Source organism: Oryctolagus cuniculus, chromosome 17, assembly GCF_051225735.1.
Source record: "Oryctolagus cuniculus isolate XC-2025 breed Fujian yellow rabbit chromosome 17, ASM5122573v1, whole genome shotgun sequence".
Lineage (NCBI taxonomy): Eukaryota > Metazoa > Chordata > Mammalia > Lagomorpha > Leporidae > Oryctolagus > Oryctolagus cuniculus.
The window spans coordinates 54748106-54770800 of NC_142883.1; the positions used below are offsets into that span (position 1 = coordinate 54748106).

Genomic DNA, 22695 nt, shown 5'->3' on the forward strand with positions numbered 1-22695 from the left:
TTACTTTTTGCCTTCATTTATATTTCCATTCAGGGTAATCGAGATATAACAGATGGTCCTTGGCAAAAGGTCCGTGTCAAAAAGGAGTATTGAAAATGCGGTTTTGAGCAGGAAGTTTTGTACCCACAGAACAGTAGGATTGTGTCAACAGTGTGTGAAATAGAAACACAATGATTTGAAAGCCCAGGATTCTAGGTTCCTGGCTTGGTGGAGGTCAAGAAAAGTATGTGCTTCTGTTAATGGAAAAGTGTGAGGGTGACTGGTGATTGGAGACCAAGCAAATTATGGAGGGAGGAGTTAAGGCAGTAGGCTGGAGACGTTCGAGGGAGCAGGCAAGTGGGCAGAGAGGACCAGCACAGACTGTAGGAGTCAGGACACCAGTGGGGCCTGCAAGGTTTGGAGAGTGGAAAAAGGAGGAAGAGGAGGCAGGGAGGAGAGTAGATTGAATTCCATTGAGAGGGGACGTCTGCGATATGAGAGAAGAGAACTTTCTGATAGTGGGGGGTGCAGAGACCAACAGAGAGAGTGGAAGCCAAAGACAGTAGGGTGGGTAGAAAAGGGAGAAGGGCACAGTGAGATTCGTTTCCAGTGAGCCCACCAGCATTCTGCCTGTTTGTAGAATTCTGCCCATCAGATAGTTCCCACAGGAAGCTAATGTGTCTAGAAAGGCAACTGGAGACTGGGCATCGACTGTCAGTTAACTGAGCCCTGGGAAAGGCAAGAGCTTGGTTTCCTGACCCGTGAATAAACCTTTACTCTGCTAAGAAAAATTAAGGGACCCTGTCTCATCCACTTAAGTCTAAGTCAGAGAACTGAAGGATGGCCCTGCGTCAGACCAAAGTGAGTCCATTTATTTGATCAGCTTAAAGGGATATCTTCATTTGTCAAGTGTCCCAGGACTAGTACATAAGAATATTGGTATTGTATGTTTTGCTATCAACTGGTAATAATGATATTAGACAACCAGCTTAATAGAAATTAAGGTGTCTTGTGTAGAAATTTTTCTTTATTAATAAATCTATCAAAAGATTAAGACTTTAGCCAAGGGTTCAAAATATAAAGGAGAAATGCCTCCATTTGAAAAATGAAGGAGATCTACTAATAATGAAAAGATGTTCTTGTTTTTTCTGGTTCTGTGTCCCTTCTCTTTCCCCCTGCATGTCCTGAGCACAGGGTGCTAAGTAGGATATTGTCCCTGGGAGGCCCAAGACCAGCCTGGTTAAAGATGACTTGTGTTGAAAGACAAGCCACCTTCCTCTGGAACTTGTACATTTGACACATTGGTAACCTAGCAACCTTGTAAACAGGGTGGCTGCTCCCCCACAAATAGGATTTTTCATTTGCCGAGGAGGTTAACTGAGATGATCTTTCTGGGCTGGGGCTGCCCTAGTCCTCTGTGGCCTAATGCTCTGCCTTTTAAAAATGCAACATCTCTAGGAAACTTGGGGGTATCGGTAAAACTGAAAATTTACAAATCGCTTGGACAAGCAGTTCTACTTCTAGAAATTTAATTTGTACACTTAGTTGCATGACTGCAGCAATATATACATGTAAGATTCAATATGGCAATGTTTGTAGCAGGAAAAAAAAAAGATGAAAAATCCTATATACCTGTCAATGGGAAATTGATTGAATATATAGTATATATCCAATCAGTGAAATACTAGCCAGTGTTACAAAGTATGAGATAGATAGGTATATGTCCTTATGTGCACGGGGCCATATATTTTTGTCTTTTTTCCATCCAGCATTTAAAACAGGACCTGGCACACAGACAGTTGCTACTAAGTTTTTAAAGTGAATACAGGGATAATGAATGAGTTTTTAAAATGAATTTTAAATGTCTATTTTAAATGTTTGCAAAGATATTCTGTTCTCCAGCATGTTTCCTGCTTGGATGTCTGGTCTTCCCCAGTTGAGAGTGCAAAAGCTGCGAGCATTTTAAACCACCCCACCCTTGAGAAATAGATGGCTTTGGTTAGTAGTGATAAGGCTTCCTCTCCAATCCTGCTGACATCCCTGGAGGTGGTGTGGTGGAGGCAGGGAATGGGCCACTAAGTAGCCACCCGCAAATGCTGCTGTCTGTTGAGTGCGTTCCGAAAACGAGGCTCAGGGCTGCAGGCGGCTCTGGCTATGCTTACCAAGTGAATATGCGTGAAACCACCAGCTGTTCCACTTGAAAACATTTCACTTGATTCCTTGTTAGTTTTCACACAAAACTGTATAGCTCAGCGAAGTTCATTCCTTAAATGAGATGGAATATTTCCAAAGAATGGATGTTTTCAACGAACATGATGGAGTTATACGTTTTCATGTCAGGAGTATGAAGATACACATACTTAGTGAAAAGCAAGCTTATTTAAAAATGGTCTTTTCCTGACTTGATAATGTTAGAGATTTTTAAAATCCTAACATTCACTATTTTTTGCCTTAATTTTCAAAGGTTGGGAAGCACACTTTTATTCCCCCTTGCTCTTTTATTTCTTTACCCTCATGTTTATTTTTATTTTCCATTCTGCATATTTAAAGAAAGCACCAGCATGGGGGATGTATTCTTACAGGAGTTTGAAATTCACAGTCTCACATTTCCAAGTACTTTATAGAAGAAAATAGAAGGCCTAATAAATATAACCACACCTATTGGTTAAGGATTCACCTTGCAGAAAATAAAACTGTTGTTTGTTTTCCACTGCCTGTACGTGAGAGTATTTAAGAATTTGTTTCAAAAGAACTGCTGAAAATGTGGAAACTTGACATCATCATAAAAGTTGCTGAGATAACTGGATGTTAGATTTCCAGGAACACTCCCTCAGCACCCTCATGGCCGTGGATAAGCCAAGTCCTGGCAGCCACTTGTACTTGGAAAATCTGTACAACACTGATAAGTCCTACACAGAGACTTGGAAGAGTATAGCTTCTGATTGACAGATATAGGGTGTCAAGACCATGGTATTGATGCTCTACAGCCTTCCTATTTTGGGAAACAGGAGTAAAGGAAGATGAGTCATGTCATTGCTTACCATTAACTAGATCCTGCCTCCTTAATAGACTAAAGGAAGAATATGAAGAGATGTATTGAAAATTTGGATTTCCTCATCTACGTGGAGCCCAGAGACCCATTTGTCAGTTAGTTTGTTCTGTTGTGACGGTTCCTTATTTTCACACTTTTGAAGACTTTCAAATCTAACACTTTTTTTAATTTGAGAGAAACGGGAAAGATAAAAGTGGAGACAGAGAGAAATAGAGATAGAGGTAGAGGTAGGGGTAGAGGTAGAGAGATAGAGAGATAGAGAGATAGAGAGATAGAGATAGCACTCCCATCTGCTGGTTCACTCCCCAAATGCCTGCAGTGGCCAGGTCTGGGCCAGGTCAAAGTCAGGAGCTTGAAACTTAATCTAGTGAGGAGCTGGGAACTTGGTATGTCAACTACTTGGGTGTGACACCCACTTGGGTGTCAAGAACCCAATCACTTGAGCCATTACCTGCTGCCTCCCAGGTTCTACCATAAGAGGAAGCCGGAATGAGGAGCTGGAGCTGGGATTGAGTGAAGGCAGTATATTTGTTATAATTAATAAACCAATGTTGACACAGTATCATTAACCAGAAGTCCACAGTTTATTCAGATTTACTTAGTTTTTACCTAAATATCATTTTTCTGTTTCAGGATCCCATCCAGGGTACTGCCTTCCGTGTGTGTGTGTGTGTGTGTGTGAGTGTGTGTTTAAGATTTTATTTATTTATTTGAGAAGTAGAGTTACAGACAGAGAGAGGGAGAAAGAGAGAGGTCTTCCATCCACTGGTTCACTCCCCAAATGGCCGCAACTGCAGTAGCTAGGGCAATCTGAAGCCAGGAGCCAGGAGTTTCTTCCAGGTCTCCCACAAGTGTGCAGGGGCCCAAGCATCTGGGCCATCCTCCTCTACTTTCCCAGGCTACAAACAGAGAACAGGATCAGAAGAGGAGCAGCCAGGACATGAATTGGCACCCATTGGGGATTCTGGAGCTACAGGCAGAGGCTTAGCCCACTACACCACAGCACTAGCCCCCATGTATTTTCAAAAATTTCTCTTTGAGTGATGACAACCTTGAGCATGATTGACATATTAACCCACAAAGTGTTCTTTCCTAGCTCCCGACTGCACAAAGCCTATCTGTTGCAAAGACCTGTTGTGGATTGCCCATGTAAGAAGTGGAGGTGTGAACTTTGCCAATACCACCAGCTCTCCTCAGTGCTCTGTGGCATGCTAGTCCCTTGGACACTTCTTTCATGGCACCAACCCCTTTAGATAACAGACTTCCATTGTGACTGGGGAGGGAAAGTTGGAATTCTTAACATTAACTGAGTTTTGGTGTTTGCTAAATGTTGGGTCCTGGAGAGGTGAGACCCAGGACCCCAGGTCCCTCCAGGAACTTTCCCCATGCCCAGAGGCAGGAGTTACAGGTAACAAGATGTCAAGAATTTGAGGAGTCACCCTTTAGGAATCCAAGGACAAGCGCTTCCAAAATGGGGGATCTGGGTTGTATTTACAAACTCTCTTCTCCTTTTTTTTTCTAGTTTTCCACTATGTGTTATACTAGTGATGCGTTATGGTGATGGGAGATGATTTGCATAGGAGTGAACTAGGTCACAACCTATATGAACTGTCAAAATTTCCTCCTTCAGTGCTTACTAGAAATATCTACTGGTGTTCCAAGTATAAGGATGTCATATTGTCAGAAAAGTTCCTAAAAATTTTGTGTGTCAGGCTTGTGTGTATAATCCTTGGGTACTCTGGGATACCACAGAAGCGACAGCTACTAAGGAAAGACTGGAATTCATTGACATGCTATGAAATCCTCCATTCCAACTTATGATCTGTATTCTTCATTTATAGGCACAGAATTTGCTAAATCACCTTCTTGTTTAACATACACATTTATACAGATGTGTGAGCTCCTCTGGGAGTTCATGCCATGGAGTACATGCTTAGAAAACATTAACATCCATCCTCTAAAGGATATTACGATTGGGCTTGTTTACAGACTAAGAGATTAATTTAGAATTTCAGTCTCCAAATTCCTGATAATGTCAACATTTGACCTTTTAAAAGTAATTATTTATATGCTGTCTTGAAAGGCTGAGGGCCAGCACTATGGCAGAGCGGGTTAAGCCACTGCCTGCAGCACCAGCATCCCATATGGGTGCCAGTTTGAGTCCCAGCTGATCCACTTCAGATCCAGCTCCCTGCTAATATGCCTGGGAAAGCAGGTGAAGATAGTCCAAGTGCTTGGGCCCCTGCACTCATGTGGCAGACCCAGAAGAAACTCCCAACTCCTGGTTTCAGCCTGGCCCAGCCCCAACAATTGCAGCCATATGGGGAATGAACCAGTAGATAGATAGATAGATAGATAGATAGATAGATAGATAGATCTCTCTCTTTCTCTCTCACCACCCCCCAAAGCTGATCAACACAGAGAGGGAGAGCTAGAGGAAAGGGAAGAGGAAGGGAAGGAGGGAGAAGTATCTTCCAATTACTAGTTCACTCCCCAAATGACTGCAATAGTCAGGACTGGACCAGGCTGAAGCCAGGAGCCAGGAACTCTATCCAGGTCTCCCATGTGGGTATCAAGGACCCAGAAACTTGGGTTATCATGCACTATCTTTCCAGGCACATTAATAAGGAGCTAGATCAGAAGCCAAGCAACTGTGACTCAAACTGGCACTCCAATATGGGATATTTAACCTGGTATGCTACAACACGGGCCCAACCATTTGACTTTTGGAATAATTGTTTGGTTTGTGAAATATGTCATACATATAAAAGAGCATCTATAATATATATGTATGGTTTAAAGAATAAACAAGCACCTAGTACCTCCAGCTAGCTTAGGAAATACCCAGCAAAGATATTTACCTTCAATGTGTGCCTCTCCCTGGGTGTACCCCTTCCAAGTTTTCCTCCACTTAAAGCTGTGATCTTTAAGAATGTAAAGGGGCCTCATACACTTCATTCTGGCACCTGCAGGGGTTACCCAACTCTGCAAGGTGACCCAGCGGCAGTTCTAGTACCTGGATCTACTGATTCCTGATTCAGTGGACTTGTTACTGTTAATTTTGAATAAGGGCCATCTTTCAAGTCAAAATAAATACCCAGTGATTGTTATCTATGTCCATTCATGATTCCTTCTTGGCTGACATTAACATTTCCTTTCATGTATCCTCTGAGGAGCAAAGACACAGAAATTTCCATCTCACTGCACAGTGAAGGAAGTGAAGGAATAGAAGTAATTTTGAAACACTAGATACTATGACACTGTGCCTTTTAAGTGCCTTTTAAGCAGTGACAGATTCTAAGGAGCCTATAGCTGGTGTGCAAACTGGTCTTACCTCCTATTTTCTGCAGGACTGGGTTGGGGCAGGATCAGTACTCTAGAGAACTGTATATTCCATCAAATGAACTCATGTCAACTTCAGTCAATATCATTGTTCATGGCAGTTTTGATGATACGGTGATAAAATAAGGAAATATATTGAGTCAACAGTGCAAACCTGGAAAATGAAATACTACTCAGTGTAACAGAAAGTATGAATCTCTCAAATTAATTCCTATGCATGGACTTTTGCTTGTCATTCATATGTCAGACCCTGAACTGTAAATCATGAGTCCCATGGAAAATGACCTGTCAGCAGATTGACTAGAAGTTACAACTAAAATACATTTCAGTATATTTTAAATACATTTTGAGTAAGGTGCTACCACAGTAAACAAAGGAGCTTTGATCTCCCTATTCCAGATTTTGTCAACCTTGGCACTGTGGACTTGGTGCTTCTTTGTTTTGGGGCCACATCTGTGCCTTACAGGCTACCCAGTAGCATCCCTGGCCTCAGTGGCACCACTGTCCCCTGAGATACACAACCAAAACTTAGCTCCAGATGTTGCCAAATGTCCCCTGGACAAACTGCCTCCAGGTTGAGAAGCAAGGGCGCATGACAAGGTAGGTAATCACACACAGACAACACTTTACTGAGGCCATGACTGTGGTGTGTTGGGCAGTGGGGCTTCTGCACTGAGGCTGGGCATCACCCAGAGTGTTGAATTTTGAGGATGAGGTCGCCCGGCGAATGGGCATAATGTCTGATGCATCCGGGTTCACAGATGTCGTAGTCCATCTTTGCCTTCCACTTTCATAGGTCATGTAGCAGTTTCTTGCAGAGGATCTGTGGTAGCTCCTGTTACCTTTAGACTTGGAAGACTCCAGGAGACAGCTGTGAGCCAGGGTGTTGTGTTGAAACACAAATCATCAACCAATTCTCAAGAGCTAAGTGATGATTCCTTCAGAGCCTTACCAGCACAGCAAACCTTGGTGTCATCATCCTTGACCACAGCCCTAGACTCCCAGTGACCCTTGTGGGGAAGGAGTCAAACAGCAAACTCCTTCCCAGCGGAGTTTAAGCAAATCCCCCAGTTAAGCACAGATTGCAGGCAAAGGACAGTGATGAATTAGAATAGGATCCATTGTTCTAAGATCCTTCCCAACTCCGAGATTCTACTCTAATCCAAACATTCTCAGAGACCTATATTAATGCTCATAGCAACAGCCCCTACAGTGGCCTCTGAGGACTTCAGTCTTCCTAAAACAGGGTTGTTGTGGCCCCTGGGATTCATTTGACACCAGTTTAGAGTTTCCCTTGTCATCTTCTAACCAGCTCAGGCTTTGAGCTTCTCCTTGGAGACAGATAATGTCTAAGCATCAAGTTTTCCACATAGACATCAGTTAGATCACTGATATCCCTCGCCCTTGTGCTCCAACACCAACCTCCTCCTGCCCTCTGAGTTCACAGCTGGGCCTTGCTGTATTGTCCTGCCTGGTTCTTCTGCTCTCTACCTGCCATCTGCCCATGCCCATCTTGGTTTTCATTTGTCCACTGCTCTCCCTTGGATATCCCTCCTTACTAAACTGTTTGTGTAGAAGGAGACACCATCCCCACCCTGCCCCTGCCCTCTCGTCCTGGAAGCGCAGTCAAGCCTTTGGGTGATCTGGCTATGGATGTTGATGTTGATGTCATTCTCCTTTTGTTCCACAGTGGGGTATGCTCCTAATTGGTTATGTTTCTCCCCGCTCAATGCATTAATTTATCATCCATCTTTCTTATTTATGGCCTTCATCACTTGTGTAGAAGTGGGAGAAAATGGTATCTTCTAATACACTTGATGTGCGTTACTTGTGGATTCCATGTTTGCAAGTTCATCTAGTTGCCAAAATGTGTTTGTAACTCCCAGTTCAGAATTCATGCACTGTGTTCATTCATGGACATGTGAAAGATGGAGAAACATCAGAATCCCTACACTTGCACGTTCTCAGCTGAAGTCAAAGTAGGTGACTCTCAAGTCTTCTATTTTGAGTCTCATACTGTAAGCAAGTGTATATTTTGTAGCTTATTCAGTGCTTCTTTTTTGGGAATTTTTATGCCTGTTGTTATAATTTCATGGATGGAATTCCAAGTTCCTGGCTTTGGCCTGGTTGAGCTCCAGCCATTGGGGCTATCTGGGGACTGAACCAGAGGGTGAAAGATCTTTCTTTCTGTCTCTCCATGTAACACTTGACTTTCAAATTAATAAATAAATCTTTAAAAAAGAAAATGCCACCATTTGGGCACTTGGGCATGTCAGAGTGCCAGGGTTCAAGTTTCAGCTCCATTTCTGATTCCAGCTTTCTCTCAGGTGCACCCCTGGAAGGCAGCAGGTGATGGCTTAGGGACCCATGTGAGAGAACTGGATTGAGTTTTGGGCTCCTGACTTTGGCATGGTGCAGCCCTGACTCTTGCAGGTATTTGAGCAGAGAAACAGCAGGTGGAAGATCTCTTTCTCTTTGTCTGTCTGTCTTTCAGATAGATAGATAGATAGATAGGCCTCAAAATTTAGTGCTAAAGTACTAGCCCTTGTCCCTAAGTGCAAGAAGGCTGTGATGTGACTTACACAGAAAATGCATGTGTTAGATAAACTTCATTCAGGCATGTGCTACAGTGCTGTTGGCCATGGGTTCGGTGCTGATGAATGAACAATAGACCTTATGGTGTCCTTAGATAGAAACATGCTTAAAGCAAGATGATGTTTTGGTGGTCAATGAAAATGTGACCAGAGGTTCACAGAAACCAAACCTTTTATTTACTTTAGGTGCCTTGGCTCAGAGCTAATTCATAGCTAATTCAGTGTTCACAGTGAGGTCACAGAGCTTAGCTATGCGAATAACAAGACCTGACTATATTAATGTGACAAAACCTCCTTGAAGGATATAGACAAAAAGCTGGTAAGAACCAGTTGTTCTGAAGAGCAAGATTGGGTGCTGGAGGCAGGGGTGGGAGGAGACACTTTATCACAATGGTTTTTGTGCCACGTGGTTGTACACATCCAAAAGTAATCATAAATTGAAAAACAAATGCAAATGATAAAATGAAGAAATACAATTTCATCCTGTTTTCTTTCAGACTCAGGGGAACAAAGCAAGTGCTCCAGAAAATCCAGTCTATTGAATGACATTCAAACTCCCTCCCTGGCCTTCCAGGCCCTGTTCAAACAGCCCTCTTGCTCAGTTTTCCGGGCTCTGCTTCTCATGAACATCCCAGGTCTTCATCTGATCTACCCAGGACTCAGCACCCGAGTCACTCCGCTGTTGTTTTGTCCATATTTCTCGCCAGAAACATTTCTCTCCCCTTTACCTAGCAACATTCTGCTTTTCCTTCAAAGTTTATCCCACTCAAAGAGGTCTTTGTTTTTGGCTTGCTGGAACTCCTTGGGGTCCCTTTCACTTACTGTTCTGTTCACTTGATGCTTTTGATTTTCTCCAAGCTTCCAGTCTCCCCAAATCCATTACCAGTTCTTGAGGGTGAAAATGCCATCTTTCTTTGAACTCCTCCACCATCTTGCATGTAATAGACACAAGATAATATTGATTGATTACCTTAACCATTAGGTAGCAGAACTGTTTTTAGTGTAGCCTCTATTTCTAAGCAGATTTCTGTTGTGTTAAATAAAGGCAGAAAAGCCTGAGTGATAAAGAGGAATATGCAGATTTTAGAGGCTGGGAGAGACTAGCAATTATTCTCCGGATGGGTAGAAATAGAATTGTTCTATGATGAGGGAGCCAGAAGCCAGATTTTATCTCAACAAGTTGCAAAGGGAGGGATCCTAGTGTAGATTTGTTGAATTCCTACAGGGCTGGGTATTGTCTGTGGTCCCTACTTTGTGTGTTTATTTACTTATTTATTACATAAGACTGTCAGCTATGATTAAATCCATTTCACAGATGAACAAATGGAAGGTTAGTGGCAAGCCTAGGCATTTTACAGCTGTCAAACTGTAAAACTGGGATAAGAACCCAGGCCTGAAGGCTCATCATGTTGACTTTCCCCAAAACAGAAGACAGAATAAGCATTTTGAACAAATACGAATTTTTTTTCCCCTGTGTAAGCTCCCATGTGTGTGCCTGTGGATGAAACACAGGTAGGAGTGTTTGGAGATGGTCCTAAGGAACACATTGTACAACTGTGATGTGTTCCAAGAGAAGAGGAGATACAATGAAGTCCTTGCCCTCCTTCAAAGCAGCTCCTATCAGTCAGCAATGATTCTCAAACCTGGCTGAGCATCAGACCCACCTGGGAAGCCTGGGAAGCTTAAAAAATACAGACGGGAAGTGCATATAGTATAATGAGTCTGGAGTGGGACTCAGGTGCCAGTCCCATCATAGCCTTCTCTAGGTGGCTCTGATGTTCACGAAGAGCTGCAAACCACCGAGATAGGACCATGAGAGGACAGAAACCAGGTAAGGTTTCTAGTTCAGTGGTTTCAAAATCTGGCTCCTGGACCAGCACCACCGGGGCCCCTGCTACCCATAAGAGAGACCTGGATGGAATTATAGGCTCCTGGCTTCAGCCTGGCCCAGCTCTGGGTATGGGGAGTGAACCAGTGGATGGAAGATCTCTCTCTCTCTCTCTCTCTCTCTCTTTCTCTCTCTCTCTTCCCCCATAATTCTGCCTTTCAAAAAAGTGAAAACTGCAAATTCATGGGCCCCACCCATGCTCACAGAGCCTGAAACTTGGGATGGAGCCTGTCAATCATGCCTTCGCCTGCTGGATGATTTTGAGCTATCAAAGGTGTGAGAACCACTTCTCTCAGGCAATTCTCAGGCAAAGGAAAATGCAAACATGCAATAGACGCATGAAAGGGAATCAATCTCACAATTAGGGAAGTGCAAATGAAAATAATTAAGAGATACATTTTTTATCTTCCAGAAGGGCAAAAAGTAAAAAAGATTGATAATATCTAGTTTGGCTTTAGGGGACAGCAAGTAAAAAGCCTCATTTATTATGAGTGCAAGGGTGAATCAGTGTGACAACTTCAGGTGGAGGCTTGGGAGTTGAATCAAAAATGTAAACTATGGGGGCAGGTGTTGTGGCACATGGAATTAAGCTACCGCTTAAAATGTCCACATCCCATATCAGAGTACTGATTCAAGTCCCAGCTACTCCGCTTCCATTCTTGCTTCTTGCTAATGTGCACTCTGGGAGGCAGCAGATGATGGCTCAAGTGTTTGTGTCCTTGCTACCCATGTAGGAGAAGAGAATGGAGTTTCTGAATCCTGTCTTTGGCCTGGCCCACTCCTAGCTGGGTAGAAGATCTCTCTCTCTCTCTCTCTCTCTCTCTCTCTCTCTCTCTCTCTGCTTTTCTAGTAGATGCAAATAAATAAAAAGGGAACATTAAAAAACTTTAAAAGCATATATCCCATAACAAGGAAATTGCTCCTGGAGAAACACCTGTACTTCTGTATGAATGAACTTGGGCAAACACGCCCATCATGATGTTGCTTGTAGTGGGAGACCACTGGAAACAGCTGAAGGGTTCATCACTTGCATTGCGATGGAGAAGTACTGTGAACCCAGCCTTTCTCTTGGAATCCTACACAGCAAATGAAAAGGAAGAGGCGACGGCAAGTTACAGATCCATGACGCTGGTGTTGTGGCACAGCGAATTAAGCCACTGCCTGCAATGCCAGCATCACATATAAGCATCAGTTTGAGTCCTGGCTGCTTTACTTCCAATCCAGCTTCCTGCTAATGCGCCTGAGAAGCCAGTGGAGGGTGGCCCAAGTGCTTGGGACCCTGTGATTCACATAGGAGACCCGGATGGAGTTCTAGGCTCCTGTTTAGCCTGACTTGGCACCGGCCACTGTGGGCATTTGGGGAGTAAACCAGCAGATAGAAAATATCTCTTTCTCTCTCTCTCACTTTTCAAACAAATAAAATAGGGACCAGTGCTGTGGCGCAGTGGGTTAATGCCCTGACTGAAGCGCCGGCATCCCATATGGGCACTGGTTTGAGTCCCAGCTGCTCCACTTCCGATCCAGCTCTCTGCTATGGCCTGGGAAAGCAGTAAGAAGGTGGCCCAACTCTATGGGCCCCTGCACCCACATCAGAGACCCGGAAGAAGCTCCTGGCTCCTGGCTGCTGGCTTCGGATTGGCACTACTCTGGCTGTTGCAGCCAACTGGGGAGTGAACCATCGGATGGAAGACCTCTCTCTCTCACTCTGCCTCTCCTCTCTCTGTGTTATTCTGACTTTCAAATAAAAAAATAAATCTTAAAAACAGACAAATAAAATAAATCTTTTTAAAAAATGGTTTCATACACACTTTGATGTGATTTAGATTATAAAGTGTACACTCAAGTGCTATACATTTTCTCTGTGTGCATTAATTATAAAAGCATAAAAAGAATTATTATTATTATTATCACCTGTGTAGACAAGAGTGAGGAAAATGCATTTAGGGTGGAGGTATGGGCAAAGAGACCACACCTCCCCTTATCTGCAGCATTAGAATTTCCCTTATGATCATGTATTCAAAGATTTCTTGAGTAATGAAATGTAATTTTTGAGAGAAAAAAAAAGTCTGTGGAGGAAATACAGCAAACTGGTGGTTCTCTCTCAATTTCTGATCCTGGCTCTCTGAAAATCTAACGAAATTTCCCCTGCCCCCCAATCTCCCATAAAAGTTCTCCCCAAGGGCATGGAAATTTTTGTTCAATTTCAAGAAATTTCTAGAAATCTCTCAGCCCACTCATGTACCCTGTGGGTCATCTTGACCCCAGGTGGGGAGCAACTGGGTTGCTCCATCTTGAAAGGTTCTGAAGAGTTTTACTGCTCTGCCTGCCCTCAGAGCCGTGACCCCGCCTGCATCATCTGTATCCCAAAGGAGTCATAGTGTCTGACAGCTATTTTTATGAGCGTCAGCAGCTCTCCTCCTGCAGATTGAATTTCCCCAGAAGGTAGGTTTTCGCTGACATCTTAACATTTGGGAAGGAGCGGATGATCCTTGAGGAGTGAGTGACGCTAGCATGTGGCCCGCTGAGCTGCAAACAGAAGCTGATCTGTGCCGGGGCAGCTTCCAGTGTGACACATTGCCTTTGAGGACCCATCATCAGGTTCTTTTTTTAAGTTCTGCAGTGTCATTCTCCCTTCACGGGCACCATGGACCCTCTTTGCATTTCCCCCTCAGCCACAGAAACAGACAGGTGTATATTTTTGTTTAGCTCTTTGACAAGAAGAAAGGGGCAAGAAAAAAAAGTGGTTTTCCCATCCAGACATTTCTAGCTGACAACCCTTCCATGATCCCCAAATGGTTGCAGCATGGTTTTATTTGCCGTTTGCAAGGTCTACTTTAAACTGTCTTGAATGGCAAATCTAGTCATCCTGAATGTGGAATCCCTTGGTAACCTACTTTTTGTAAAGTCCCAGAGCTGCCAGTAGATTTAATGGTCCCCAGGTACTGAGTCTGAGTAAACATGATGTCCCTGCCTTGGCCTTGAAAGTCACATGGACATTCAGGAGGATGGAGAAGCACCCTGGACCCCATGTCTCTGTGCCCAGCCAGTTCCTCAGCCCTCCGGATCCCATGGCAGGTTTGAGAGAGCCCTGAACAAACTTGACTGATCTCTCCTTTCTTAAGTCTCCCATGAAATGCACTTATATGCCAGGTAGGAAAAGAGAAGTCTGAATAGTACATGGTGTTGTCTAGGAAACTTGAATGATCGCCCCTTTACGAGGATGACAGATTTTTTTCTAGTGAGGACCCCACTGGGTACTGAGTCCTTGTCCCTCTCGGAGGGTAATGCCTACAGCTGGCGTTGAAGCCCCTCCGCGGGCTGATCCAGCCTATCTTGGGAGGCTCATCTCTCCCTGCCTGCTCTCAAGGACTCTTGCTCGCAGCCACATTGGTGTCCTTTTCCTCACCCTTTTCTGCTTTTGAGTCTTTGTTCAGAGTCTTCTGATCTACTCTTGGATGGCCCAAAACACATTCACCTTTTTTTTTTTTAATTTGAGAGGCAGAGAGACAGAAAGAGTAAGAGAGCACCCATCTGCTAATTCACTCCGTAAATGCCCAAAAAGGGCCAAGCTGGGGGCCAAGCTGCCCAAGCTGGGCCAAAGCTGGGGGCCGGGAACCCAATCCAGGTCTCCTATGTGGGTAGCAGAGACCCTCTTACTTCAGCCTTTACCTGCTGCCTCCCAGGGTCTGCATTAACAGGAAGCTAGAGCTAGGTACTCGATGCCAGGTACTCTGCTGTGAGATGTGGTCGTATTAACTGGTATCTTAAACACTAGGTCCAGTGCCTGCCCTACACATTCATCTTTTTTATTCATTGTGATCCAGGTCTGAATCTATTTTTCAGAAAGAAATTGCTAATCAACTCCATTGACAAGATTCAGTCTCCTTTTCATGTTTACAAGGTCTTGCCTCTTCCACTTTGCAAGTTACTTCTCTATAAAAAGTTGCATGTACCTGCTCTTTATAAATGTGTATCAAGCACTCTTGTGTATTCTAAGCACTCTTTTGGTCCTGAGGATACAAACAAGATTCTGTGCCCATGGAGCTTAGCTTATATTCCAATGTGTTAAGCAGAATGAACAAGTCCAAAAATAAATGCAGTAATTCCAAAGAATGAAGAAAAGGAAGCAATGTGATACGATTCAATTAGTAAGGAGCATGAGACAGCGTTGAATAAGATGCCCAGTGAAGGTCCCTCTGAGGAGAAACCATTTGAGTTGAAATCTATAGACAGTGCCATTTGTGCAGAGTCAGGGAAAAGACATTCTAGGAAAAGGAGCAGCAAGTGCAAAGACCCTGAGGCAGCAAGGAGTTTGACATTGGTTGATCATAGGTTTCCTAGAGGGCAAAGGATCTTGTCTTTTTTTTTTTTTTTTTAAAGAAGTCTGCATTTCCCCTACAGCATCTAGCACCTAGTAAGAGAATCATCTGTTAGGTAGTAAGTCCCTTAGGGGTGAGCCCCCGTCTGTGTTCTTTCCCCCAGCTAACACAGTGATTGGCATACATCCGGCACCCAGATTGATGAGAGTGGACACATTTTCACTGAGCGACTGAATGTCTGATCTCTGCTCTGATAGCTCTCAATAAATAGAGCTAGAACGGACAAGTTAACTCCTGCAGCTCCTCACGCTAGTCTACGCCAAGCCAGCTTCTCTCTGTGGTTCAGTGTCACCGTTCATTCAATAAAGTACGAATAGGACTTGACTTCCTTTCTGGAGGAACGTTGTACAGATGAGTGCCACCTCATATAGGAAATGTCTGGAAGTTTTGGAAGCAGCTCAATGAATTCAGATAATTCCACAGCAGCACGGCGCAGCAGGTGGGGAGCCAGCAGTCATTATACATTAAATTTGATTCAGGCAACAGTGGGAATGCAGTGTGGCCAGTCCCCGCCCTCACCACCATTGGGTTTTCAAAGCTGGCACCTCTTGTAAGCTTCTGGAATGTAGATAAAGCATTCCATCATGTTAGCAGGCCACTATTTTACCTTCCCTGCTGCTGGGTTTATTGTTGTTCTAATTCCAGGGCTCCTGCCTGGCCCTTCTCTTACATTCTCTCATGGAGAAGCCTGTGTTGGAATCATTCAAAGTAATCCCTATTGGAGTGGCTGTGCTTTTAGCGTATGGAGAAGACTGTCCATTCATAGAAGCAAGAGTGTGGTCAGGTTACTTTTTATGGCTATCAAGCCTAATGAAGAAAACAAAACAGAAACAAAAATAGTCAAAACCATAGGCCTACTTTGGATTTTAGTGGAATTTTGAGAAGCAGAAAACTCCAATATGCATTGTTGAAATGGGTAAATAAAATTTATTCTTTCAGTGTTTCATGGGTGGATTAGTTATGTAGGAATGTATGACAGCAGATACAGGGACCACTTTGTTCAAATAAGGTAACAGGCCCGAGTGGATGAGCTGTGGATGATGCTATAATGCTTTCCCTAACGGAGACACACCAGTTCTCCCTGTGAAGAGTTCAGTTTTCTTTCTAAGCAGCAGACAGTAGATTCTTTAGTATTTCCTAGAAAGAATTCTCAGTGCTCACTTTGTCCCAAGCCCACTCTGCTGCTGTTATAGTGGTGAAGGAGGCCAGACCTGAACACATGAGCAGACAACATCCATGTGCTGCCCAGCTGTCCTGTGGCTCGGGAGCCACCCTAAACTTAGAGCCAAGTTTTACTTGTGCATAACACTCCCTTGTTTTTACCAGCCAACTTGGAATATTGGGTCCATCAATGACCTTGTGCAGTGACCAGAGTTTAATGTTGTGTGGACAATAATATGTAGTAGATGAGGGTGGGAAGACAGAGCAGGAAATGGCAGGATCCATGCTTCCTGGCTTGGCCCCCTTTGCACCCACCCACCACCTCACAGTTACTGTCTGAAAAGTCAATGCCTGGGATAGAGTATGAGCTCAGAGACTCAGGTGTTCATATGGACCTAATCATTTGACACATCTATTGCCAATTAGAGGCCAGTTTGGACACTCAATTCACCAAATATTTCCTGCTTCCCAAGTCAAACACAGGAAAATTGCCCAGCCTTTAACATCAGAGGGTCCCTAACCCATAGACCAGTTGTAAGCACACTCCCGTCTCTCTGGCTAGCGTAGAATCCAGTCCTGAATGAATGAACTGGAAAGGCCCTCTTAGCACCTTGCAGTCTGGAGCCACATCTAGAAGGATTATTATTTGCCAAGAAGTTAGAATGAGACTTATTTCTAGTTTGTTTCTACTTATTTCCAGAAGAAGCAATTTCCCCTTTTTATTTCAAGTGATCCTAGGAGGGAATGCTTGACTCTTAAAAGTCCATAGAGGCCGGCGCTGCGGTTCACTAGGCTAATCCTCCATCTTGCGATGCCGGCACACCGGGTTCTAGTCCCGGTCGGGGTGCCGGATTCTGTCCCAGTTGTCCCTCTTCCAGGCCAGCTCTCTGCTGTGGCCAGGGAGTGCAGTGGAGGATGGCCCAAGTGCTTGGGCCCTGCACCCCATGGGAGACCAGGAGAAGCACCTGGCTCCTGCCTTCGGATCAGCGCGGTGCGCCGGCCGCAGCGTGCCGGCTGCGGCGGCCATTGGAGGGTGAACCAACGGCAAAGGAAGACCTTTCTCTCTGTCTCTCTCTCACACAGTCCACTCTGCCTGTCAAAAAAAAAAAAAAAAAGGTAAAAAATTAAAAAAAAAGTCCATAGATAGGGGCCAGCGCTGTGGGCTAGCAGATAAAGCTGCTGTCTGCAGTGCCACCATCCCATATGGATGCCGGTTTGAGACCCAGCTGCTCCACTTCCAATTCAGCTCTCTGTTATGGCCTGAGAAAGCAGTAGAAAATGGCCCAAGTCCGTGGGCCCCTGCACCTGCCTGGGAGACCTGGAGGAAGCTCCTGGCTCCTGGCTTCGGATCGGAACAGCTCTGACTGTTGCAGCCAACTGGGGAGTGAACCAGCAGATGGAAGATCTCTCTCTGCCTCTCCTTCTCTCTCTGTGTAACTCTGACTTTCAAATAAATAATAAATAAATCTTTTTTAAAAGAAAAAGTCCATAGATAGAGAAAGTCTTGGAATTCTTGTGGGTACACATCTTCCCATTACATACTTCCATGTCATCAAACCTGCTGTTCAGGACATAGCTTCCATCTTGGACCACTTTTTATGAAAACAAAATTCATAGTTAGGAGGTTACAATCAAAGTCTGGCAATTTGCTCAGTGACTAACACCGGTTCTGATCTAGCTTTAGGATTTTGGTAGTCTGACTCCGAGCCTAAAATTGTGAACCTTGCAGCCTGCAAATGCAAACAAAACTCTATGGGACCATTCAGCACCAAAGCCATAGTTGTATTTTTCAATTAAAACTTGTTTTGTGCAATTACTCATACAACAGGTATTTTGAGCACCTGCTATGCATTTAATTCAATACTGCTAGAATTTACTCTCCATGAAAGTGAGTAAAATAAGACATCATCCACTGTTGCCTATACAGAGTCCAGTGGGAAAGAGAGACATTGAACAAAAATAATAACAAGCAATATGCCAAGGTGTGTAAATTCAAGGGTCTCACACATGGGGCAGGAACACACTGGGGAGAGGAAAAGGGATTTCTGCAAGGGAAGAAACGCTTCCTTGAAGAAAGGGCAACACTGCAAGTTTTTCTTTCTTTTTTTTTTTTTTTTTTTTTTTTTTTGACAGGCAGAGTGGACAGTGAGAGAGAGAGAGAGACAGAGAGAAAGGTCTTCCTTTGCCGTTGGTTCACCCTCCAATGGCCACCATGGCCGGCGCGCTGCAGCCAGTGCACTGCGCTGATCCAATGGCAGGAGCCAGGTGCTTCTTCTGGTCTCCCATGGGGTGCAGGGCCCAAGCCCTTGGGCCATCCTCCACTGCCCTCCCGGGCCAAGCAGAGAGCTGGCCTGGAAGAGGGGCAACCGGGACAGAATCCGGTGCCCCGACCAAGACTAGAACCCAGTGTGCCAGTGCCACAAGGCGGAGGATTAGCCTATCGAGCCACGGCTCTGGCCAGTTTTTCTTTGTTGTGTTGTTGTTGTTGTTGTTTTTAAGATTTATTTCTTTGAAACACATAGTGATAGAAAGAGAGAGAGAGAGAGAGAGAGAGAGAGAAAGAGATACCTTCCATCTGCTGGTTCACTCTCCAAATGGCCTCAAAAGCCATGGCTAGGCCAGGCTGAAGCCAGGAGCCAGGAACTCCATCCTAGTCTCCCATATGGGTGACAGGGGCCCAAGCACTTGGGCCATCTTCTGCTGCCTTTCCAGGCACATTAGCAGGGAGCTGGATAGGAAGCAGAGCAGCCAGGACTCCAATGAGTGCTTCCAGTGTTGCAAGCCGGCCCCACCGCAGTTCATTCTTGAAAGAGGAGTTTGATCAACAAAGAGTGGAGAAAAGGCAGCCCTGCACCCACATGGGAGACCAGGAGAAGCACCTGGCTCCTGGCTTTGGATCAGTGTGGTGCGCCAGCCGCAGCGGCCATTTGGGGGGTGAACCAACGGAAAAGGAAGACCTTTCTCTCTGTCTCTCTCTCTCACTTTCCACTCTGCCTGTCAAAAATAAATAAATAAATAAATATAAGAGTGGAGAAAGGACTCACGCTCAGCAGGTGGACCCCTATAGGCGTTCACACAGGGCATTCAAGTGCTTTTCTGAACTCCAAATCTTACTATACTTGTGGCTTTAGCAAAGCGTTGACTCTGGATATCAGGCGCACTAACTGTAAAAGGAAGAGAAGGTTACACGTCTTTGGTGGGAACAAAAGGAGTGAACGAGAAAATGAACTTGAAGGACTCAATGGCATGACCCACGCCATGAATACAGCAAGTATTCAACAAACGTTGGGTCTAAATAACTCATGATTATATCTGATGAAGACCCTGCGGTGGAGAGCTACATTTCCTTTGTCGGGGTCAGCAGAGGAACCCAGGGTCATGTAGGTCAGTTGAGGTCAGGTTACCTCGTCACTTGGCTTCTCAGAACAGTCCAGTTGGGATTTACAGCTTCAGACCTGCAGTGTTGGGAGGCCGTGCCTGGCAGGCTCACTCTGTCCTCAGATTTCTTACCCCGTGGGGATCAAGGAGCAGGAGCCCACGCCTTGGATTATGAAGACATTCTTCCATCTCCTTGTGTAAAATGATAATGCCAGAGGATCCTGGCACCGCCAAGGGAACACAGCCTCCATCCAAGGCTCCTTGTCCCCACACGATTGCCAGGAGCCTGCTGATTGAGACCCTGGGGACTGTCTTGAAAGTCTTGTTTCTTGTTTGTTTCACAGCTGCCTTGCTCAGCTGAGTCTGATTTGTATTTCTGCCTCCTCATAGTGGCTGTTGACTTTCAAAGTGTGTGTGTTAGAACACTTTGGGCTGTTTGGGTTTTTTTTGAGCAGTTTTAGGTTCACAGCAAACATAAGTGGGAAATGCACAGGCATCCCATAGACTGCCTGTCCCTACACACACAGAGCCACCCCTACCGTCAGAGGCTGTCCTATATCAGAGTGGGACATGTGTCCTAGTCAGTGAACCTAATTGCCACTGAAAATCCATACTTCACGTTCAAGTTCGTGCTTGGTGTAGGAGCTGTTGACCTGTCACAGCAGCAGTGCCCCTGGGGAAGCCTACCAGAACCCTTGGAGGCACGGTTGGTAGGACTAGCCCATTTCCCAATAACCTGTTTTGGAGAAGTTTTAAGATGGAGTAGAAGTGCAAAAGAAAGAAATAGAGGCATGGAGGAAGGAAGGAAAGAGATACGAGAAAGGACCACCTGTCACCCAGGCAAAGCCCACCCCCAGTCCCTGAAGCTCACTGTAGGCAGAGGTGGGTGGGGGCTTTAGCCTCACATGTCCACGGTCCTCTCCTGTTTCCTGAATCTGCTGGACCCCCTTCCTTCTGGAAAGAGAATGTTGTCCGGCGATCTTTCTTCTCCCAGCTTTTCCCCTGCCCGCCCTCCAAGGCTACAGGGTGAGTGGTCCCTCCCTCCCCCGAGCTGTGTTTTCTTCTGAAATGGAAACCTCAGAAAGAAGCCAGGGCTCAAGAGGACTTAGTTTAACTGCTCTTGCAAAGTTCTTGTAAGGAATTCTAAAAAGCCACCCTCCTGTCTTAACAGATGAAGCCTTCTGGGAAACTGGCCAGCCACCCCTGGGATGGCCTTCCAAAGAGACACTCCAACAGCTGAAGGGCTCCAGTTACCCAAGAGGTGAGTGACATGACATTTCTTCTGCCAGTTGGAGAAAAACGAAGGAGCAGGGCAAGGGAGGTGGTGAAGAGGAGGGCAGAGGAGAAAGGACAGTGACAGGAGGCAGGGAGAGGAAGCGTGGAGCAGGACGAGGACAGCCACAGCTGTCAGCAGCCTGGCACCGGGAGCAGCACATGGCTGCGGGGGCCCAGGATGGCCCCTGCTTTGAACCTCAGGGTGCGCTTGGTGATTTACCGGTCCCAGTTCCCCACCACTCCTCCAGGATGGAGACCCTCTCAGGACACACAGTTGTTCTGAATAATACCAGCCACCTGTGTGCCAGCAAGAGGCACCTGTCCTCAATCTCAGCTTCACTATGTACCAAGTGTGCTCAACCATGAAGTAAAATGCACACCCACTGCCGTGTTTTTATTGTACCTAACTTTGGCTTACATGAACTCTCTGTATTTTTCTTTCTTTTTTTTTTTAAAGATTTATTTATTTGAAAGTCAGTTACACAGAGAGAGGAGAGGCAGAGAGAGAGAGAGAGAGAGAGAGGTCTTCCATCCAATGGTTCACTCCCCAGATGGCCGCAACGGCCGGAGCTGTGCCAATCCGAAGCCAGGAGCCAGGAGCTTCTTCTGGATCTCCCACGTAGGTGCAGGGGCCCAAGGACTTGGGCCATCTTCTACTGCTTTCCTGGGCCATAACAGAGAGCTGGATCAGAAGTGGAGCAGCCAGGTCTTGAACTGGTGCCCATATGGGATGCCGGTGCTTTAGGCCAGGGCATTAACCCACTGCGCCACCACACCGGCCCCTCTGTATTTTTCTAAAATCACTTTGGCAATAGCAAAACTTAGTGTTATTTCTAGTGGTAAAAGCTGAATTTGTTTGAAAGACATTCAAAAAGCAGTCTTGAAAAATTTTATAAGGCAAGGGATGAGCAGGAACGTGTCAAGTCGGTGACCTTGGTTAGCTGTGGATTGGTGGACGTGGAAGGCGAGAGGGGGACTGCCATCTTTCCCTGTCTTTGTCTCACTTGACTTGTTAACGGGAGTGCTAGCACTGTTGTCATTGTTAAAGCAAATTCAAGAAAGGAAGAAAATGGACCAAAAAAAACTGTTTTAGTCTGCATATTTTAAAGCAAGGTTGTTTTTTTTAAATGAAGCACTTTTAAAATGAAACACCTTTCATTAAATGGAACATTGTAGAAATGAAACACTACCAACTCACTGATTTTTTTTAACTGTACAAAAATTTTACATTAAACTATTTTCTTAACCCCTTAGTGAATCCCTTCAGTTTTACCTGTGTCTGCCCACCTGACACAAGTGGGGTTTTGCATTTGTCCTTCAATGTGGGCAACACAGATCTGTCATAATCCTGATATTTCCGCCCAATGAATTCATATGCATTATGTCACAAATCTATATATATATTTATATACATATGCTTTTGATGTAAGCTTCTGCCACTAAAATTGCTATATTTTCTCAAGTACAAGGTTTCAACCTTTTCGAAGAAAAGTTTAGAAGGTTATTTTTTTTCTTTTCTTTTCTTTGTTTTTTTTTTTTTTGACAGGCAGAGTGGACAGTGAGAGAGAGAGAGAGAGAGAAAGGTCCTCCCTTGCCGTTGGAGTGGCCGCCACGGCCGGCGCACTGTGGCCAGCACACCGCGCCGAT

The 22695-nt window shown here is 45.0% G+C and overlaps 2 long non-coding RNA genes across 3 annotated transcripts in view; one reads left to right on the forward strand and one right to left on the reverse strand.

Moving 5' to 3' along the window:
• The first annotated feature begins 681 nt into the window (after positions 1–681).
• Positions 682–22695, forward strand: part of LOC138846212 (uncharacterized) — a 40120-nt gene continuing 18106 nt past the window's right edge. The window contains exons 1-2 of one of the 2 annotated variants that reach the window (XR_016224304.1): positions 682–840; positions 20945–21034. This is a non-coding gene — a long non-coding RNA (uncharacterized LOC138846212). Of the gene's footprint in view, positions 841–20359; positions 20480–20944; positions 21035–22695 lie in introns of those variants that run through there. The other variant, XR_016224305.1, reaches the window with a different exon arrangement.
• On the reverse strand, positions 16142–20838 carry LOC138846215 (uncharacterized). The gene is made up of 3 exons (XR_011383671.2): positions 20645–20838; positions 19440–19559; positions 16142–17488 (listed from the first exon to the last, which is right to left on the reverse strand). It is a non-coding gene; the product is annotated as an uncharacterized LOC138846215 (long non-coding RNA).